Below are 20,930 nucleotides of genomic sequence, written 5' to 3'. Positions count from 1 at the left end.
GTACCCAAGTTCATCTCAGTTTATTTTCATCCACAGATAGATGATTAGGCAGAGAGGACCAGTCAGACCTTAGAGGATATGTTGAGGGCAAGTGTTCTTGATTTCAAAGGCAGTTGGGATAACCACTTACCGTTGATTGAGTTTGCCTACAATAACAGTTACCATTCTAGTATTCAGATGACCCCATTTGAGGCTCTATATGGGTGAAAATATAGATCACTAGTTGGCTGGTTTGAAGTGGGTGAGGCTGCTTTGATTGGGACAGATATGGTGTTTAAAGCCATAAAGAAAGTTCAGTTAATTCGATAGACATTGAAAGAAGCTCAAAGTCATCAGAAGTTTTATACAAACATAAGAAGGAGAGATATTGAGTTTGAAGTAGATGATCTTGTGTATTTAAAGTTTTCACCTATGAAGAAAGTGAAGTCATTTGGCAAAAAGGGGAAGCTCAGTCCCTGATATGTGGGTCCCTATAGGATTTTGAGTCATGTGGGGAAGGTAGCATATGAGCTTGAGCTACATGAAGAATCGTCATCAGTTCACCCAGTGTTCCATGTGTCCTTATTAAAAGAGTGCATGGACGATTAAACTATTGTAGTTCCTCTAGAAAGTACAGATATTCAGAATAGCCTTTCATACGAAGAACTTCTAGTAGTGATTCTTCATCATCAGACCCGTAGACTAAGGAACAAAGAATTTCCCTTGGTCAAAGTTCTATGGCTAAATCAGTCCGTTCAGGGTGCTACTTGGGAAGCAGAAGCAGACATGCATACTCCACAAACTCATATTCAGCCTAAGGTAATAGTCTTCCATAATTCAGATTTTTTCTAGTGTCAGTTTCAACCACGTGACTATCTTCATGTCAAGTTATGCATTCGCAGATTAGTTTAGTTGCTTAGTATGCTTTAGATTCAGTCATGCAATTTTGTTTTAGCTGTTCATGCTAGCATATAGCCTCAGTCCCTCAGTATCTTTAGTTTAACTAGTCTCATTCGAGGACGAATGTTCCCAAGGGGAGATATTATAATACCCTATACTTTTCCTAACTCGGTTTAGCTCCTAGTGTGTCAAGGGACAACTTTAAGAATATATAATTCTTGATACATGTAGAATTTTCAAGCTCTAGACCTACCAAATGGTAGATAATTGAATCAACTTTCCAATGATACCAATTTTACCTTAATTTGACACTCAGTTGAGAAGTTATGGCAATTTTAGTGAAAAATAGTAGGACAACGTGATAGCACCGCATCACAGTGAGTTGCAGAATAACAATTGTCCAATTTCCACTAAAGCACCACTATTAGCCTGAAACGTGGTGAAACCTCAATTCCCATCATCCCTTTCTAGTAGCTCACCACGATTTGCTAGTATCACATTAAAATTCTTGATGGGATAGACATCGCATCGTGGTGGAGTGCAAAATGGCACTCATTTTTTTCTAGAGATGTAACGCGATTATGCCGCATTGCGCTAAAGCCCAAAATGGCAATTGTCCTTTTTTAAGTAAGCCACCGCGATTGTGATGCATCGCACTGAGGCCCAAAATTGAGATTCTAGTTTTGAACTTAAAATTTTATAGGGCAATCTAGTCATTTACCAAGCCCCCAATTCATGAAAAACACTAGATTAAACCTATTCTAAGCATATTATGATTACTTTTCATCAAATTACACTCTAAGAAACCCTAGAACCTCAAAACTTAAACCTCAAGAAATCCAAATTCCACCATTATTTTTCCAAGATACCCAAAATTTAAGATTCCCAATTCAAGTTATTCAAGAAATCATCTTCAAAATCATAAATAGGAATTTAAGTTCAAGCTTCTTTATCAATTAAGGTATGTGGGATCTTCAACAAGGATAATTCTTTCGTCCTTGTGCCCAAAATTAGTTTCAAAGTTGAATTTTTATAGTCTAGGGTTTATACCCACTTATTACTATTTGAAGATTATGAGAATTTGAGAGATTTAGAAGTATAATTCTATGTCTGCTTTTGTATTTTTATGCGTATTGCCGTAATTTCTAGATTTAAAATTGAATTATCACCTAGCATGAACTTTGTGATGATTTTACATGAAATAGATGCATGGTAATTAGTCGTAGTTTGAATGTTGTTATTTCAAGAAGATTATGCTTTTAAGTATCCCATGATTAGTTATATTTAGATTTTGAACAAAGATTTAATCTTTTAATCTTAGCTTAGATATGGAATCTACTTTACTATTTATTATAGTTTACAAAAAATAGATGAAGCTTCGCTTACAGTTTGAAACAGATAGATGTATAATTGGTTTTCATTATAAACTCTTATGCTAGTTTTTAAAGTGGAATTCCAACAAAATGAGCATACAAATTAAAAGGAGTAGTATTTAGCACCGAGTTGGGTATGTTACATGCCCCAGAACTACGAGCTAACATAGGTACAAATTATCAGATTATTCCTATTTCTATATGGATGACAGTTATAGATGTGATCTCTTAGATTAGGTTATACTCCTTGGCAAGAGTATGACACCTCTTCCCAATGTGAGGATTTCCCATAAGGGAACTAGACGTTGGACTCCATGTTATCTCACATGTTTTATGTCAGTTAGAAGAACCTCCCTACAACCTAATAGAAAAGACTACAAAAAAGAATAATAGAACAACTTTTACAAACTAAGTGTAGAGGCTCACAGGTTTAATCAGATATTGCTTTATATAAGACATTGGCTATAAGATTTTAGCTCTCAGGTTACAGATATAAAAGTGAGTCCTTTCTATAATTAGATAGTATGATTTCAAGATAGAATACAAGTACAAATTTTAGAACGAAGTGTTATGACTCACTAGATTTATACAACATGATTTATTACTCATGATCATGATTCTCAGTTTTCAGTTATTCAAGCTATTGTGGGTCATCTACACTTAGCATCAATTCTTTTGCAAAATGTACACTCATGTTGAGATATTGTTTTACTTATGCATTAACCCCAATGTACTCCGTACATTCCAGAAGTACTGATCCATATATACTTCTATGTGCTACATTGTCTCATAATATAGGTTCAAGTGCTCAGTTTTAGTAGCGTGAGTGATTTCGAGTATCTCCATCTACATCTTGACAGTTGGTGAGTCCTCATAGTTTGAGGACCCAGTTATTTAATTTTTCAGTTTATTAGAGTAGTTGATTCAGTATTTACAAACAATTCGAGTCAGTTAGGAGTTTGTCCTAGTGTCTCTCTAGTTTTTAGTGACGTAATTCAAATTTCTAGTATTGATTATTAGACTTTTAAGTCTAATATTTTCAGATATTATGTTTAGATAATTTTAGCTTAGCTCAGACAGAATTCTGTATTTTAACTTTGATTATATATCTATATTTTTGTATTATGACCTTCATATTTAGTAGAAGGCTTATAGGATTAGATTGAGACTGCTCTTATCTTGATCACCGTGTGATATCTTGGGATCCGTTTTTGAGGTATTAGAGATATTTAGAGCATGGTGTAGGTCAGTATAATAGTGTAAAAGATGGTAGGTAGTGGAATAAGACGAAGAATTGGAGGAGTTTTTATTTGATGGCTAGTGCTCCTTATCCTAAACCCTCTGGTGATCGTCGTTTTTAGAGTAGCAGTGGACCTAAGGCACAGGGTGTCCAATTTCAAGATAGTGGAGTTAAGTCAGCCCTACCTTACCCATATTATTGATTTTTTGGGCAACCCTACCATAGATATTATGAGGAAGAGAGAAATTTGTGCTATAATTGCGGTCAGCTTGGTCATATGTAGTGTGATTATCCTTCGGCTAGAGTTGTCACAGGAGCTAATAAGGTCCCAATTGCCACTTCTTCGGCACCTGCACCTAAGGGAGTCACTTTTCGCATTGGAACTAGCCAAAATTGTCTTTATGCACTTGCTAGTTGCTAGTAATACGAGACATCCCCAACGTTGTTACGAGTATGTTACAACTCTTCTCTCGTGATGTTTATTATTTTCTTGATCAAGGTTCTATCTATCTTATATGACCCCTTATGTGGTTGTTGTACGCTTTGTTTTTGGTCTTAAATATATTTTTGACCCCTTTTCTATGTCTACCCGGTGGGTGATTCTATAGTTGCTAAAAAATCTATAAGGGTTGTGTAGTGTCCATCTTTCATAGGGACACATTGGTGGACTTGATAGAGTATGAAATGGTAGATTTTGATGTAATATTAGGGATCGATTGGCTTCATTCGTGCTATGCTTCTATGGATTGTAGGACCCGATAGGTCAGTTTCCACTTTCCTAATAAATCATTATTAAAATGGGAAGGGAGTTCCTTAGTACCCAAAGGGAGGTTTATTTCCTATCTTAGAGTGCGAAAGTAAATTTCCAAAGGGATTCTGTATCGTCTAGTTTGGGTTAAGGATTCTAACTTTGAAAGTCTTTCTTTACAATCTATCCATGTGGTTAATGAATTTCCTAAAGTCTTTACCAATAATTGTCCTAAAATTCCTCTCGATAGGGGAATATATTTTGGGATTGATCTTCTACTGGATACCCATCCTGTTTCTATTCCTCCTTATAGGATGGGTCTGACTAAACTGAAGGAACTTAAGGAGCAGTTGAAGAATCTCGTAGATAAGGGTTTCATTCATCCTAGTTTTCTCCATGGGGTGCTCCTATACTTTTTGTACGAAAGAAAGACGGGTCTCTTTGGATGTGTATAAAATATCATCAGTTGAATACATTCACAATAAAGAATTAGTATCCTCTTCCTAGGATTGATGATCTTTTTTATCAGCTTTAGGGTGCTAGATGTTTCTCTAAAATTGATCTTCATTTGAGTTATCATCAGTTAAAAATTAGGGAGGTTGATATTCCTAAGACTGCTTTCCAAACCTTTTATGGTCACTATAAGTTTTTTGTTTATGTCATTTGGGTTGACTAATGCTCTAACTGCTTTCATAGATATTATGAATTGGGTGTTCAGGCTATTTTTTGACTTGTTTGTGATAGCCTTCATTGATCACATCTTGTTGTACTCTAAGAGTGATAAGGATCATGCCAAAAACCTCCGAATTATGTTGTATACTTTTAAAGATGAAAAATTATATGCTAAATTTTTTAAAGTATGACTTTTCATTGAATCCTGTGACTTTTCTGGGGCACGTTGTTTTCATTGAGGAGATCAAGATGGATCCATAGAACGTTGAGGTAGTCAAGAAATGGCCTAGACCCACGACTCCAACTGACAATAAGAACTTTTTGGGCTTGGCTGGGTACTGTAGGAGGTTTGTAGAGAGCTTCTCTTCTATTATAGGAGGTTTGTAGAGAGAATCTCTTCTGTTAAGGTTAAGTTTTTATGGTTCGATGCTTGTGAGGGTAGTTTTGAGAATTTGAAGGATAAGTTGACTTCGGCGCTAGTTTTTAACCTACCTAAGGGTACTGAGGGGTTTATTGTGTATTATGATATGTCTCGTATGGGGCTAGGCTATGTTTTGATGCAACATGGTAAGGTAGTAGCCTATGCTTCCAGGCAACTTAAGTTTCATGAGAGGAATTATCCAACACACAATCTAGAGTTGGCGGTTGTGATTTTTAATTAAAATTTTAGTTCCATTATCTATATGCAGTGCATCTGTGTAACGCCCCAAAATTTGATTCTCGGGATGCCACACGGTACTCCGAACTACAAGTAGTCCTGAGCTAACCCTGGCTACTTTCTACTAAATCTGAATCTTAAATAGGGAAAATGAACATGAAAACATAATAAATGCAGAAATCTTATCTGAAAAATTTGAATTCGAAAGCAAAAGTCTAAAACTGAATCTAGTAGTCCAACAAGCCTTTACTGACTGAATCTAGAGAGTCAGTGGGACAGGCCCCAGCTGACTCAAACTATTTGAAATGAATACTGAAACATTTATTAAGAAACTAAAAATCTAAATAACGAAGTCCCCGAACGGTGAGGACTCACCAACTGCAGGAATGTAGATGAGATGCCTAAAAGTCACTCATGCTGCTGAGACTGAGCACCTGAACCTACATTATAAGACAAAGTATCACATAGACATATATGTGGTTTAGTACTTTGATGGTCTGAGTATATAGGGGTGAATGCAATAAGTAAGGAAATTCATCACAATTTATAAAGTCATGCATGCAAAATGTAAATGACTCACACAGGCTTGAGTAAATCTGAAATCTTTCGATCATAAATCATAAATACTAAAGCATGTAATGTAAATCTTGTGAGCCATTACACTTGTTTTAAAATCTGCATTCTATTCAAATTCTCAAATCACATTGGCCAAGTGAAATTCGAAAACATATTTGTCTTGGGAAAATACTTTATCTAAAAGGAAAATACTTTCTAAAGGCTTTAGGGAGGTTATTCTAACAGACATAAACCATGTGAGCATTCATGGAGTCCAACATCTCGTCTTCCTTAGGAAGAATCCTCATGTTAGGGAGAGGATTCATACTCTCTCCAGGGAGTATAACCTATCTAAGTGATCACATATCTATCATCCACATAGAAGTGAGAACAATCTGAATCCTACGTTGGAACATAGTTCTGGGGTATGAAACCGTAGTAGCGTACCCATCTAGGTGCTAAATACTACTCCCAATAAATCTGTATGCTCATTCTGAAAAAAATTCACTTTTAAAATAGTCTAACGGTTTATAATGACAACCAACTGTATATCTGTAAAATTATATTTGTAATCTGAATATGTAACTTGGATTTCATATCTATTCTTGAGAACAAAAGGTCAAATCTTTATCAATAATCTGAAAAGAATCTAATCATAAAGTTCTCCTAGCACAATCAATCTTGAAATAGCAGTACTCATTAGGGCTTAATTACCCATGCTACAAACTCATGTAAAATCATAGAAAAACATCATGCTCAATATGTTTCTTGAAAATACTTCAACAAAATTTAAAATAATAAAATCAAGAATCTCAATATCATGCTTAAACTCAATTGGGAAAATCTGGAAAATCGCATTATACAAATAACTATATATGAAAATAGTCATGCAATTCAACATTCAATCACTTGAAATCTCATAAGTTTGTAAATAGCAATAATGGGTATAAACCCTAACTTGAATTTCATGGGAAATCATATAAAAATTCAGTAAAATTGGAATTAAAATACGTTTTGGGCACAATGACGAAACGATTGTCCTTGTTCATAACCTCACATACCTTGGATGACTAACTAGATGAAGACGCTTGGTTTTGAAGACCCTATTCACGTTCTTGAATATGGATTCTTGAGTATCTTTACTTGGGAACCCTCAATCTAAAAATTTCTTGGAGTAACAATGGAGCATCTAAACTTCTTGGAGGAGGAGCTTTGGATTTCTTAGGGTATTGCTTGAGAGAAAAGTATTGAAAATAAGCCTAATGTGCTTAGAAGAGGCTTAAATTTTTTGTTGGATGGATTGGGGTGGGGGAAAATGACTCATTTACTATTAAAAGTATAGAATAAAATTGCAGAAATTACCCGGACCGGACTGGCCAAGGCGTCGTGGGCTCTAGAACGTTATTCTGGGTGATGCGCCGCGGTCTCCATCGCGGGCTCCCCCCAGCACCAGACTAGGCAGGGCGCCGTGGTATAATCTCCCTAAGATTCTATTTCGGAGATCCAAACACACCCTTACGCTTGTCCAAAAATTCTGAAACTCACCCGAGATGTAGTATTGACCTCCTCGATCGTGAATCAACTTAAAAATTAACTTTTGGAGGTTGGGAAGGTTGTAAATAAATTCCATAAATTTCGAGGTCTTTAGAAAAGACCAAGTCCTAACACTTAGCTGAAAATTTTCTATGACTGAGACCTCTTTTGGCATGCTTTAAAGGACTTAGATGACGATGATTTTTTTGGGGTCATACAATATCTCCTCCTTGAGAACATTCATCCTCAAATGATTCTGGAGAAACTGAGATGCTGAAAACTAAAACTATAACTGGCATGCATAACTAAAAGCTTAACTAAACTGATTGTGAATACAAGTATTATCGAATGAATGGCTACGTAAAGTTGAAACTTGGAATGAAAAGTGATTATCTGAGGAAAATTGTTATCTTGTAATGAATCTGAATATGCAGCGAAAAGTTGAGGGTACTTGGTCTGCATATCCACATCTGCTTCCCAAGTGGCTCCCTTATCAGATTGATTTCGCCAAAGGACTTTGACCAAGGAAACTTCTTTGTTTCTTAGTCGATGAATCTGATGGTCAAGGATCACAATTAGAATCTCTTCATAAAAGAATCTATCATGAATCATTGCTCTTTCTAAGGGTACCACAATCGCTGGATCACTAATACACTTCTTTAATAAAGACACATGGAATACAGATGTACGGATGATAAATCTATAGGCAACTCAAGATCATATGCCACCTTCCCAACACAACTAAAAACCTGGAAGGGACTTACATAACGGGGACTAAGTTCCCCTTTCTTGCCAAATCTCTTTAACACCCTTCATTGGTGAAACTTTTAAATAGACTAAATCAATAACTTCAAACTCAAGATCTCCTCTCCTTTTGTCCTCATACGATTTATGATGACTCTGAGATGTTTTCAACCTTTCTCGAATCAACCATAATTCCTTCATATCTTCTAACATCATATCTGGCCCAATCAAAGCGGCCTCATCCACTTTGAACCAACCAGCTGGCGATCTATATCTTCACCTATAAAGAGACTCAAGCAGAGCCATCTTAATATTAGCATGGTAACTTTTGTTGCAGGTAAACTCAATCAATGGAAAATGCTCATCCCAACTACCTTTAAAATTTAGCACACAAAACCTTAACATATCCTCTAAAGTCTGGATGGCCCTCTCGGCCTGACCATCTGTCTGTGGATGAAAAGCAAAACTAAGATGGACTTGGGTACCAAGACCCTTTTGAAAAGATCTCCAAACTTATGCAGTAAACTGAGTACCTCTATCCAATTTGATGGACAAAGGAACTCCATGCAATCTGACTAACTCCTTAATATACAGCTTAGCATAGTCTTTAGCTGAATAGTACGTATGAACTGGCAAAAAATGGGTTGACTTAGTCTATCGATCTACTATGACCTAAATCAAATCATGCTGACATCATGAACGAGGTAACCCTGTTACAAAATCCATGTTCACCTCTTCCTACTGCCACGTAAGAATACTAAACTCTTGCAAAATACCACCAGGCTTTTGGTTCTAACTTGTTGACAATTTGCACATTTAGCTACAAACTCCGCAACATCTCTCTTCATACCAATCCACCAATAGATTTTTTGCACGTTGTGGTACATATTGGTAGCACCAGGGTGAACAGAGTAATGCTCACCATGCACTTCTGTCATAATCATCTGCCTAAATTCATCTACACATGGTACACACAGTCTAATTTGGTATCTCAGCACACCATCTCCCCCTTGGGAGAAAACCTCCATTTTCTAATCTTTGACTGACTCCTTTAACTTAACTAAGATGGGATCCTGATCTTGTTTCTCTTTCACCTGAGAAACTAAGGAAGATTCTGAACTACACTACACCCAAATGTTCTCCTCGACTGAATCAACCAATCTGACACCCAATCTAGCAAAGTGATGCACTTCCTGAACTATCTCTTTCTTATCATTCTTCATATGAGCAACACTTCCTATGACAATCTACTAAGGGCGTGTTCCACTATATTTGCCTTGCCCGGATAATACAACACACTCCCGTTATATTCTTTCAGCAATTGTAACTAGTTTCTCTGATGGAGATTGAACTCTCTCTGGGTAAACACATACTACAAACTTTCATGTTCCATGAACTCATCAATATGCACACCACACAGATAATGTCTCTATCTTTTCAAAGCATGTACAATGGAAGCTAATTCAAGATCATGGGTTGGGTAATTCTTCTTCTGAGTCTTTCAACTCCTTAAGATCTGCTAGAGCCATAAGATATAGAGGGATAGAAATAGGCTGAGTATTGAGAAGAAGGCCAATTCTGAATTGTATCTCTCTATCGAGTAGTACCCCTAGGAGATATTCTGGAAAAACTTCAAGAAACTCATTGACCACTCGGACGAACTGAATTGTTGGAGTCTTAGACTTAGTGTCCTTAACTCAAACTATATGATAAATGCAACCTTTGGAAATCAACTTTCTGGTTTTAAGATAAGATATGAAATAACTCTTGAGAGACACTGAATTTCTTGACCACTCAAACAGTGGCTCATCTGGAAACTGAAACTTCACCACTCGTGTGCTACAATCTATGAATGCATAATAGGAATGGAGCTAATCCAACCAAGAATAAGATTAAAATCAACCATATCTAACTCTATCAAGTCTGCCAATATGATTTTATGAAGGACAGTGATAGGACACCTTTTATAAATCTGTTTAGCAAGAACTGACTCCCATACTAGAATAGAAACCAAGAAAGGCTCAGGGATCTTTTCAGAATTTATCTCAAAATTTAGTGCAACTTATGGGGTCATATAAGAGAAACTCCACCCAGGTTCTAATAACATATAAACATCAAAATGAAATACACGAATCATACCAGTATTGACATCTGGAAAATTCTCCTGCTCATGATGGGATGGTAAAGCATTAAACCCATTTTGGTGCTGACCGCCACCAGTACTGGATGATGCGCCCTAAGGAAGAGCTGGGCAACCTAGAGGAGATGGTACACTATTTGCCTGAGTCTTGGGACGAATATCCCTATTTCCTTGTCTAGCATACAGGCTCTTTTTGATTCCGTTACCCATATGGCCACAACCATAGCAAGCTTTCTGACCCCACAAATATTCACCCGCATGATTATTACCACACTTAGAACATGAGGGATAATTAGGCCTACCACTTACACTATTATGATATTTGGACATAGAAGACTTACCCCACTATTCCTTCCTATTTCTGGGTGTAGGAGTACAATCTGAAGAAGGTGCGGGCATAGATGAACGATTCTAAAACTGTGAACGATTTCCTTCTCCATACCTATTTTGACTATAATCAAACTGCTCTATTCTAGCCCTCTTATTTATTCTTTCTCTTTCCTTTAACTTCTCTGCCTCTATCTTCTTCTCAAATAAGCATGGCAATCCTATATTCCTTAACTACTAGCCCAGACACACCGGTCACAAACTTACTCATTCTTGACCTAGGGTCAACCATCTAATCAGGAGCATACTTAGATAACTGGTTGAAATTGAGGCAATACGCCTTCACTGTCATCGAGCCCTACCTTAGGTTTATGAAATCTTCTATCTTAGCTTCCCTCATCTCCCATGGAAAGAACTTGTCTAAGAACGTATCCTAAAAAATCTGCCAAGTCATGGGAGTTGCATTCTCCCCTCTACTTTTCTTCCGCATCACCTCCCAATTATATGAAACATCCTTTAGCCTATAGGATGCTAATTCTATACTTTTCTCTTTAGAAACATACATAATTCAGGTGATCTTTTTCACCTTATCTAGATAAAGCTGTGGGTCCTCACCTGCCTTCGACCCAAAGAATTCCAGCGAGGTCATTCTCATAACATATTGAATTTTAGTTGTGGATAAGTCCTAATATTGCTGAGGTAGGACTGTATCCTGGCGGTTACCCAGAACATTAGTTGTCATAGCTTGGGCTAGCGCCTAAAAGGTAGCCCAAAACTTTGCATTAGACATATTCTCATTCAAAGTATCTGCAGGCTGAGGTGGCTGGTTATCATTTCTGCGTTCTCGATGAGAAGGCATTTTCTGTCACGCGAAAGCACGAGTTAAAAGAAGATAGATACACTGAATGCAAGATAGATCATAAATAAAAGATGATTTCCTAAAATTCTCCATAGCCTATTACTCATAGATGTGGTGCGCTTAACACCTATGCTTAGGACTCTAAGTAATGCATCTTTTCTGACTCCCTATAACTCTGTAGGCCTTAGGCTCTAATACTACATTTATAATGCTCCAAAATCTGATTCTCGAGATACCACACAGTGCTCTGAACAACAAGTAGTTCTAAGCTAATCCTAGCTACTTTCTACTAAATTTGAGTCTCAAAATAGGGAAAACGAACATGAAAATATAATAAATATGGAAATATAATCTGAAGCATACTAATCTGATGAATCCTGATAAAACAATGCTGAAAAATCTAAATAAGAAATCAATAGTCTAAAGCTGAATCTAGTAGTCCGACAAGCCTCTACTGACTGAATCTAAAGAGTCATTGGGTTAGGCCCCAGCAGACTCAAACTATCTGAAATAAATACTAAAACATTTATTAAGAAACTAGAAATCTAAATATCTAATTCCCCTGCCTAGCATACAGGCACTCTCTAAGTCTATTGCCTATCTTTCCCTAACCAAAACAACCCCTCTAATCGGCCAAACACTCACTGGAATGGTCCCTACCACACTTAGTACATGGAGGATTATGAGGTCTGTTACTCAGACTGTTCTAGAATCTAGACATAGAAGGCCTATTCCCCTGCTCTTGCTTGTTTCTTGGCACAAGAGCACTAGCTGATGAAGGTGCTGGCATGGATGAATGGGTTTGAAACTACAAACGGTTCCCTCCATGGTATCTAGTTTGACCATGCTCAAACTGCTCTAATCTAGCTCTCTTATATCCCCTTACTCTACCTCTCTTCAATATCTTATCTGTCTCAATCTGCTAAGCATGCATCATCAGTCTGGAAAGATCCATTCCCTATTAAGCATAGTAGTCCTACCATTTTTTAGCACCAAACCTGACATAATGGTCACGAACTTACTCATACTAGATCGGGTATCAACTACCAAGTCAGGAGCATACTTAGCTAACTGGTTAAACTTAAGGAAATACTCTTTTACAGTCATAGATCCTTGACTCAGGTTCATGAATTCCTCTATCTTTTCTTCCCTCATATCCAGTGGGAAGAATTTGTCCAAGAATGCATCCTGAATCACTTGCCAAGTCATAGGAGCATCATTCTCCGCTTTATTCTTCCTCCATACCATGACCCAGTCATAAGCAATATCTTTGAGCCTATAAGAGGCCAGCTCTACACTCTCTTCTTCAGAAATATCCATGACTTGGGTGATCTTCTTTACCTTCTCAAGATACAACTGTGGGTATTTCCCTATCTTCAACCTATATAACTCTGGAAGATTCATCCTCATGAAATCTCGAATCATGGCTACAACTAAATCACCTCCTTTTTGGTCCAGAACTGTAGACTAGTTATTGGCCTAAACATTAGCGGTGACTGCCTATGCTAATGCCAGAAAGGCTGCCCAAAACTCAACATGAGACACATTTTTATTCAGGGGATCAATAGGCTGAGGTTGCTCATTGTTGATTCTGCGAGCTCGATGAGGAGGAATTTTCTATCACAAAAGAGCATGAATTAATAGCAGAGAGAGACAATTGTAAGCATGATGGATTATGAAAGAAAAAGATGACTTTTTCCTAAGATGTCTTGTAGCTTCTTGCTCAAAGATGTGGCACGCTTCACACCGAGGATCAAGGCTCTACGTAACGCAAATTGCTAGAATCCCTAGGACTCCTTAAACTTTAGGCTCTGATACAAAGTTTGTAACACCCTAAAATATCATCTCGAGATATCACACGGTGCTTAGGGCTACAAGTATCCCCAAGCTAACCATTTGAGCCTTCTACTAAGTTAGGAACTTACTTTAAGACAAACAAAGCAAAAAAAAGTTTCTATTATATCATATCTCATGGAAAAATAACAAGGAATACTGTCTGAATAGCAAAATACTAAAAAGTCTAAAACACCACTAATAGTCTAGTCTGACTAAGCCTCTACTACTCAAACTAGAGATCCATTGGGATAGATACCCAGCTGACTCGAACTGATCTGAAAGTAATACTCAAAACACTATGAAAGTGGGAAAGATACAAATATAGGTCCTCAAACCACTGTCGCTGCTGAGATTGAGAACCTAAACCTACATTATGAGACAATGTAGCACACATACGTATATGTGGATCAGTACATTGAGGATGCACTGATTATATGGTGGTGTATGAAATAATTAAAATGATAATATCATCAACCTTAGAAATCATGCATGCTGATATAACTGACTCACATAGCTTGAGTAACTCTAAAAATGTAAATCTCATGCATTTTGAATAATGGAATGCGTAGTATAAATCATGTTAGTCAATATACTTTATGCAATTTGTAGTTCTATTCCCATCTCAAAACTTATAGACTAAGTGATAAAATGCTCACCTCTGTATCTGGAAGCTAAGGCTATAACTTTAAAACTAAAATCTAAAGTAAAAATAATATTTGGATAAGTCTGTGAGCCTTTACACTTAGTATCTAAAAATCTTTACTGACCAGGGTATCATTCAAAGCCTTAGGGAACAATAATTCATCTCAAAGGAACATACTTTACTTTAGGAATTGATTATTTACTTTTAGTAGTATGGAAAAATATTTTCTTCAAGGGAAAATATACTTTAAGAAACTACTCTTAAAATCTTTCTATTAGGGAGGTTCTCTTAACCGACATATACCATGAGAGCAACATGGAGTCCAAAATTTTGTAATCCTAAGGAATAAACCTCATGTTGGGGAGAGTCATCATACTCTTTCCAGGGAGTATAACCTCAACTCAGTGATCACTATCTCAGCCTTGATCCCATAAATATCAATCCTGTGATGGCACGTAGTTTTGGTGTATGAAACCGTAGTAACTTACCCGACTCAGTGCTAAATACTACTCTCTTTAGTTATCTATGCTCATCTCGTGAAAATCCACTTTAAAATAATCTCATGGTTCATAAACAACCCAACTATAAAATCTATAATCTCATTTAGAAAAGTAGATTTCAAAGCTACTATGACCGTCAAGGTCAAAACTTTCTCAATAATATCAAAATACTCAAATCATGGGTGCTTATAGAAAAAAAATTCTTAAAATTTCTATATTAAGTAGGGCTTAATGACCCATAATTCAATCTCAGGTTAACACGTGCCAAAATGCATACTAGATATCCTAAAGATTCATAAATTATATAGAAATATGGAAATTTTCAGCGATATGCCTTATAACGTCAACATACTTATGTACTTCAATTACTAAAGAATTGGAAACATCATAATCTTAAGAATAACAACATAGGGTACAAACCTATAATTTAATTCGATAAGAAAATATGTAAAATAATATATCTTTGTAAATTAAGTCAGGTTTTTTGCACAAGGATGAAAGAATTGTCCTTGTCAAACCCCACATACCTTATATTATGAATTTAGATGAACAAGCTTGCTTAAGACTCTTTTTCGTACTCTTGAGTTAGGGTTATTGAAGTTGTTGACTTGGAAACCTTGAATTTTAACTCAATTTGCAAAAACTATGGTGAAATCTGGAAGTAGGAATTGGGTCTTGGTCTTGAGGGTTAATCTTCAGAGAAAACCCTAGTTCTTGATGCTTTTGATAAATCTAAAGTTCATTGCTTCGTTTGTATATATCTAGGTGTTAAATGGGTAGAAAAAGACCAAAAAGCCCTTTTTAAAATAGCTTTAAAATGCTAAACGGGATCTGTGATGTCTCGTGCCATGGTCCATCACTGCATCGATGGTACGTCGGCCTGAAAGTCACACCTGGGCCAGAATAGGTACTTAATGCTTTAATTGGGATAGCTCATAAGATAGTCCGTTGCTGGCTCGACGGTCCGTCGGCCTAACCAATGCACTTGGCCAGTGAATAAGTTTACTACCTCAGTTGCGACGGTCCATCACTGGCTCAACGGTCTGTCGCTAGATCGATGGTCCATCAGTCTGCCCATTGCTCCTAGGCAGTTCGAACAGTTCTCTGTAAAATGTCCATATCTTTCTACCTCGACATCAAATTTTGGCAAAATGGGTATCGTTGGAAAGATAATTAAATTTTCCACATGATAAAAGTCAAAATTGGTAAAAATCTATATGAGTTAAAAACCAGTCACTATGGAATTCATTCCTTAATCTTATAGAGATAAAATTTAGGGTTAAGGAAAGTTAAGGTATTATAATGTGCCAGCTATTCAGGATGATATTGGGTAGTTGTGTGCCATAATAAAGTAGAGTTTATTATATTCATGCTCAAGTCAAGTTCAATACATATAATAGGTTCAAGCAACTATATTGTTTTATGAAAATTCTGCTGCAAATCATGCCTACTTTGGATGGCCATCGAATCCAGAATTTATATATTATGTGGGGCAACAAAATTATAGAAACTATCCTGATTTCTCTTGGGTGGAAATCAAAAGACCTAAAAAGAACCTTTACGTAGAAAGCTCCATAGGTGAGCAATTCTTTAGAAGAAATGATGAAGTAGTTTATTGGACAAAAGACTCAGATTAAGTCCAAAATGCAAAAGTCCATTCATGAACTTGACCATCATGTGTGCCAACTATCTTCATCACAAAATGCAAGACCTTTAGATGTACTGTCGAGTGAAATAGAGAATGACCAAGAGTAGATAATGGAAATTACACTAAGGAATGGAAGAAAGTTTTTTGAGCCTCCTCCTAAATAAAAAAGTCAAGTTGGAAGTGTAGAGTTTCCATATGTAATGTCTCCAAAGAGGAGAGTAATTAACTAGGACAATTACAAGCATCGACTACTTTTCCCACAAAGGTTAATTCTATCACCAACTTGTAAAATGAAGTCTATGAAAGAATAGAAAAAGATATAGATGGCATTGATCAGATAGAGATTGTCGTTGGGAGACCTCACAACGAATTCCATAGAGATTCCAGAAAAGTAGGAAGGATGTGAATTTTAAGAAGTTTCTTCACATATGTAATAAACTTCACATTAGTATGACATTGATTTTTTCTTTGAAGGCTTGCCCAAATAATACAAATACTTGAGAGAGGTGGTGGATGGAAAAAAGAAAAGTAGAATTTAAGATAGTTGCACTCAATGGATAATATAGTTGAAGGTATTGAGAAAACTTTCAAAAAATATCAAAGATCTTAGGAGTTTCACCCTCCCCTTATAAATTGGTGAATAATAAGTTGTGCATTAATTGTGTGATCTTAGGGTAAGTATAAACATTATGCTCTTATCTGTGTTTCACGCACCTAGTTTTGGAGAGCCTTACCCAACAACTACCACTTTACAATTGGAAAACTACCACCATGTGCAACATGAATGAATAATTGATGATGTGCTCATAAAGGTAGGTAAGTTTATGATTCCTTCTAACTTTATTATTTTAGATATTAAATTATATGAGTATGTGTCGATTATAGTGGCATGCCCATTCTTTAGCTTTCGGTGGAGCCTTGATTGTTGTGTTAAAAGAGGAGCTTAAAATAATGGTCCATGATGAAGAGGCGATATTTCAATTGTATAAGTCATTCTCTACTGCTTCATACTATACATACTTTTTTATGATCATAGAGGTGGTCAATGATAAGTGTGGGATGGAAGAATGTGTGCCAAAAAACTAGAAGGTTTACAGATAAATAGAGTGAATGATAATAATTGTGATCCTACTAGTGTGATGAAGAGGTTGTAGTTGCATCATACAGGGGGGTGGGAATATTGAGAGAATTCGGTTGATCTATGACTTGCATTTTGCCATAATGTTAAATCAGGCACTACTTTGGAGGCCACCAAAGTTTTAGTACTATAGTTTTATATTTACAATACTATTTTTAGTTTTTTCTTTTGTTTTTGTTTTAATAAACTTCGGAGAAGTTTGAGTAGCAATATTTTGAAGCTAACAGGAATGGATGAAGAGTAAGTGTGGAGTCATTCACCTTTTTGATGTAAAATTTAGAAAGACATATTGCTAGTTAGGACCTAGAGGGCCTCGGGGAGTATTTGTAACAACTATTTTATTTTGATTAATTCTTTGGAGACAAATCATGACTTTAAGTGTGGGGGTGAAATTCTTTTTATACTTGTTAAGGGTGAATTATGCAATGGAGTCGCTTTAGTTTAGTTACTTTCTTTAGTTGAAAAAATTATGAAAAAAAATTCTTTAATTTTATAGATTAGAGTAGTTAATGTTGGTTCTTAGAGTTTTAGTTTTTTAGTAGATCATACTCCCCTTACCCCTGCCTTCTTAATTTTTCTTTTTGGTGTTTTTTCTGAGGATAGTTTTATTTGAACCGACCACCCTTTCAATTTTTAGAATAGTTTTTCTTTTATTTTTTGGTAGAATGACTTTTTCTATCGATGAATGGTTGACAATTTTCTTGAGGGAAGAGTGTGTCATTAGAAGCTAAATATTCTTTAGGATCAATTCAATATGACCTTCTTCTATTCATGATGGAAGTTGGTTTTCAATTCTAGCATGGTACGAAAAAAATAAATGACTTCTTTCAAGATGCCTAAGCTCTTTTATTGGAATCTTGTGTGATCTAGCATAAACTTGAACTCTTGTTGTTTGCTTGATTATATATCCTTCTTGAGTTGAACATGTGCAATGTGTATTAGGTGTTTGTTGATATTCTATTCTCTTATATTGATCGTATTAGGTGTTTGTTGATATTCCATTCTCTTATATTGATCTCTAGAACAAGCCCAATGTGTTCTCAAAGAAAAATGAATAATGTTGAATTGAAGAGATGATATGAGTGCTCTTTATAGATTAGAGTATTTAATGTTGGTTCTTAGTTTTTTAGTAGACCATACTCCCCATCCCTCTCCCTCCTTTACTTTTCTTTTCGGTTCTTTTCTGAGGGTATTTTTATTTGAACCGACCACCCTTTAAATTTTTAGAATAGTTTTTCTTTTATTTTTTTGGTAGAATGACTTTTTCTACAATCAATGGTTGAGAATTATCTTGAGGAAAGAGTGAGTTATTAGGATCTAAAGAGTCTTTAGGACCAATTCAATATGACCTTCTTCTATTAGGTGATGCACATGAACTAAATGATGCATGTTAGTTTTCAATTCGAGCATGATACGAAGAAAATGAATGACTTCTTTCAAGATGCGTAAGCTCTTTTATTGGAATCTTGTGTGATTTAGATTAAACTTGAACTCTTGTTGTTTTCTTGATTATGGATCCTTCTTCAGTTGACCATGTGCCATATGTATTAGGTGTTCATTGATATTCCATTATTTCACATTGATGTATAGAACTATCCCAATGTGTTCTCAAAGCAAAATAAATAATGTTGAATTTAAAAGATGATATAAATGTCCATTGATTAGCCTATTTTTATCCATTGATTTACATGCCTATAATAGATAATCCTGGTTAGTCTCGTTGAGATTTTAGCTCATTCTTTGGTAAACATAGATGAAGATTAATACTTTTAGTTTAATAAACCTTTAATTTGATCCAAAACTTTGGTCATGTCTGACTATCGAGTGTGCAAACCCCAGTTGGTTTTAGTGATCCTATCAAGGATCGCAGAAGCATCTTCTCAAGTTATGCTCATAAATGCACCTCCACTGATAATGTATGCTAAAACCATATTATTATCATTTAAACCTCTATAGAATTTCTCAAGTACTGTATGACTCATAATATGGTGATTTTAGACATTCTGCAGCTTTTTTTAACCCTAACTAGGTCTTCTACAACATTTCCAATTATAGATGCTTAATGGTATCATCCTTCAAAATGCAACATTATAGAAGGAGGGTAAAATTTCTATAACAACTGAGTCTTCCATTCCTGCTAATTTGTGATCAATATTTGTGGCAATCCAGTCAACCATAATGTAGGTTCTCTCGTCAGAAAGAAAGAACACAAGCATAGTGTGATAGGGTCTTGTATGATTCCGTGTATATTACAAGAATTACAAATCCCTGCAAAGTTAATCAAGTGAAAGTTTAAATCAAAAGTCACTAGGCCTTTTAATACTCCATTAAAGTTAAGTAGTTTTATTATAACACTGATGATATAAAACTTAGCTCTCCATGGTAGTGGCAGTGGAACCATAACTTTTGTTTCACTTACATCATCTAAATATGTGTCTTTATCAGAATCACTAAACTAAGGATCATAATGTTGGGGGAGGTTGTTGGCCGGTATTCATTCTCTGCTTGTTCTACTCGTCATATGCTCTTATGTAGGGAACTTCTGCTTGTCTAACCCTTTCTTCTCATTCTGCCTATCTTCAACTTCTTATCTAGCACTTTTTCCACAACCAAACAAGTAGTGTTTTGTTCCATATTTTTTTTAAGCTTAAGGAGATACCTTAGTTAATTAACAACACACCTATCAACTAGTCCATTGTACTGAGCTTGTTGATTATGGATGCCTTCATTCACCATTCTTCTTCTAACTCTTAGAGTTCTCTCAATATTCATATCAAGTAGAATTAATGGATTGCCTTGACTCTTAGTGATATGAGTGCATCGGTGTCCACCCACAAAACAAAATAAAAAATAAAATCAAGGAACATCAACCGACAACTAGACAAATACAATTAATTTGCACCATAACCATAATTCCGTGGCAAAAGCACAAAAATTTGATGTTGCCTAAATTACACCTCCAAACAAAGTATAAGAAATCATTGATCAATTATAGAACTCAACAAGATTAGGGTTTATCTCATGAAAAATTGGTCAAAACCTCTATCAAATGCTTGCCTATTGTAACTCCCCAAATCTGATACCGGGAACACTACACGGTGCTCATGACCTCGAAGGACCACAAGCTAACCCATGAATGATATTTGTACCTATATACTACATAAAATACTTTATAATACAGCAACATGAACTGAAAGGCCTTTAGGTTCAATATTAAGACATAGTATCTGATAAAAATATAACATTTGGGAGGGATATGAAATACCCAAAAGAACTGAAATAACCTATCTGAACATACTGTAGTTTGGAAATCCTCTAAAATGTGACTGTTTGAATAAGGAGCTGATGGGACATGTCCCCAACTAATTCCAACTAATAAACTAATTACTGATATAATAAAATGATGATCATATCCTCAAAAGATGAGGAATCACTGC

Source organism: Capsicum annuum, unplaced genomic scaffold (assembly GCF_002878395.1).
Source record: "Capsicum annuum cultivar UCD-10X-F1 unplaced genomic scaffold, UCD10Xv1.1 ctg4692, whole genome shotgun sequence".
Classification (NCBI taxonomy): Eukaryota; Viridiplantae; Streptophyta; class Magnoliopsida; order Solanales; family Solanaceae; genus Capsicum; species Capsicum annuum.
The sequence above is the reverse complement of the archived record's forward strand: the minus strand, read 5'-3'. Positions refer to the sequence as shown.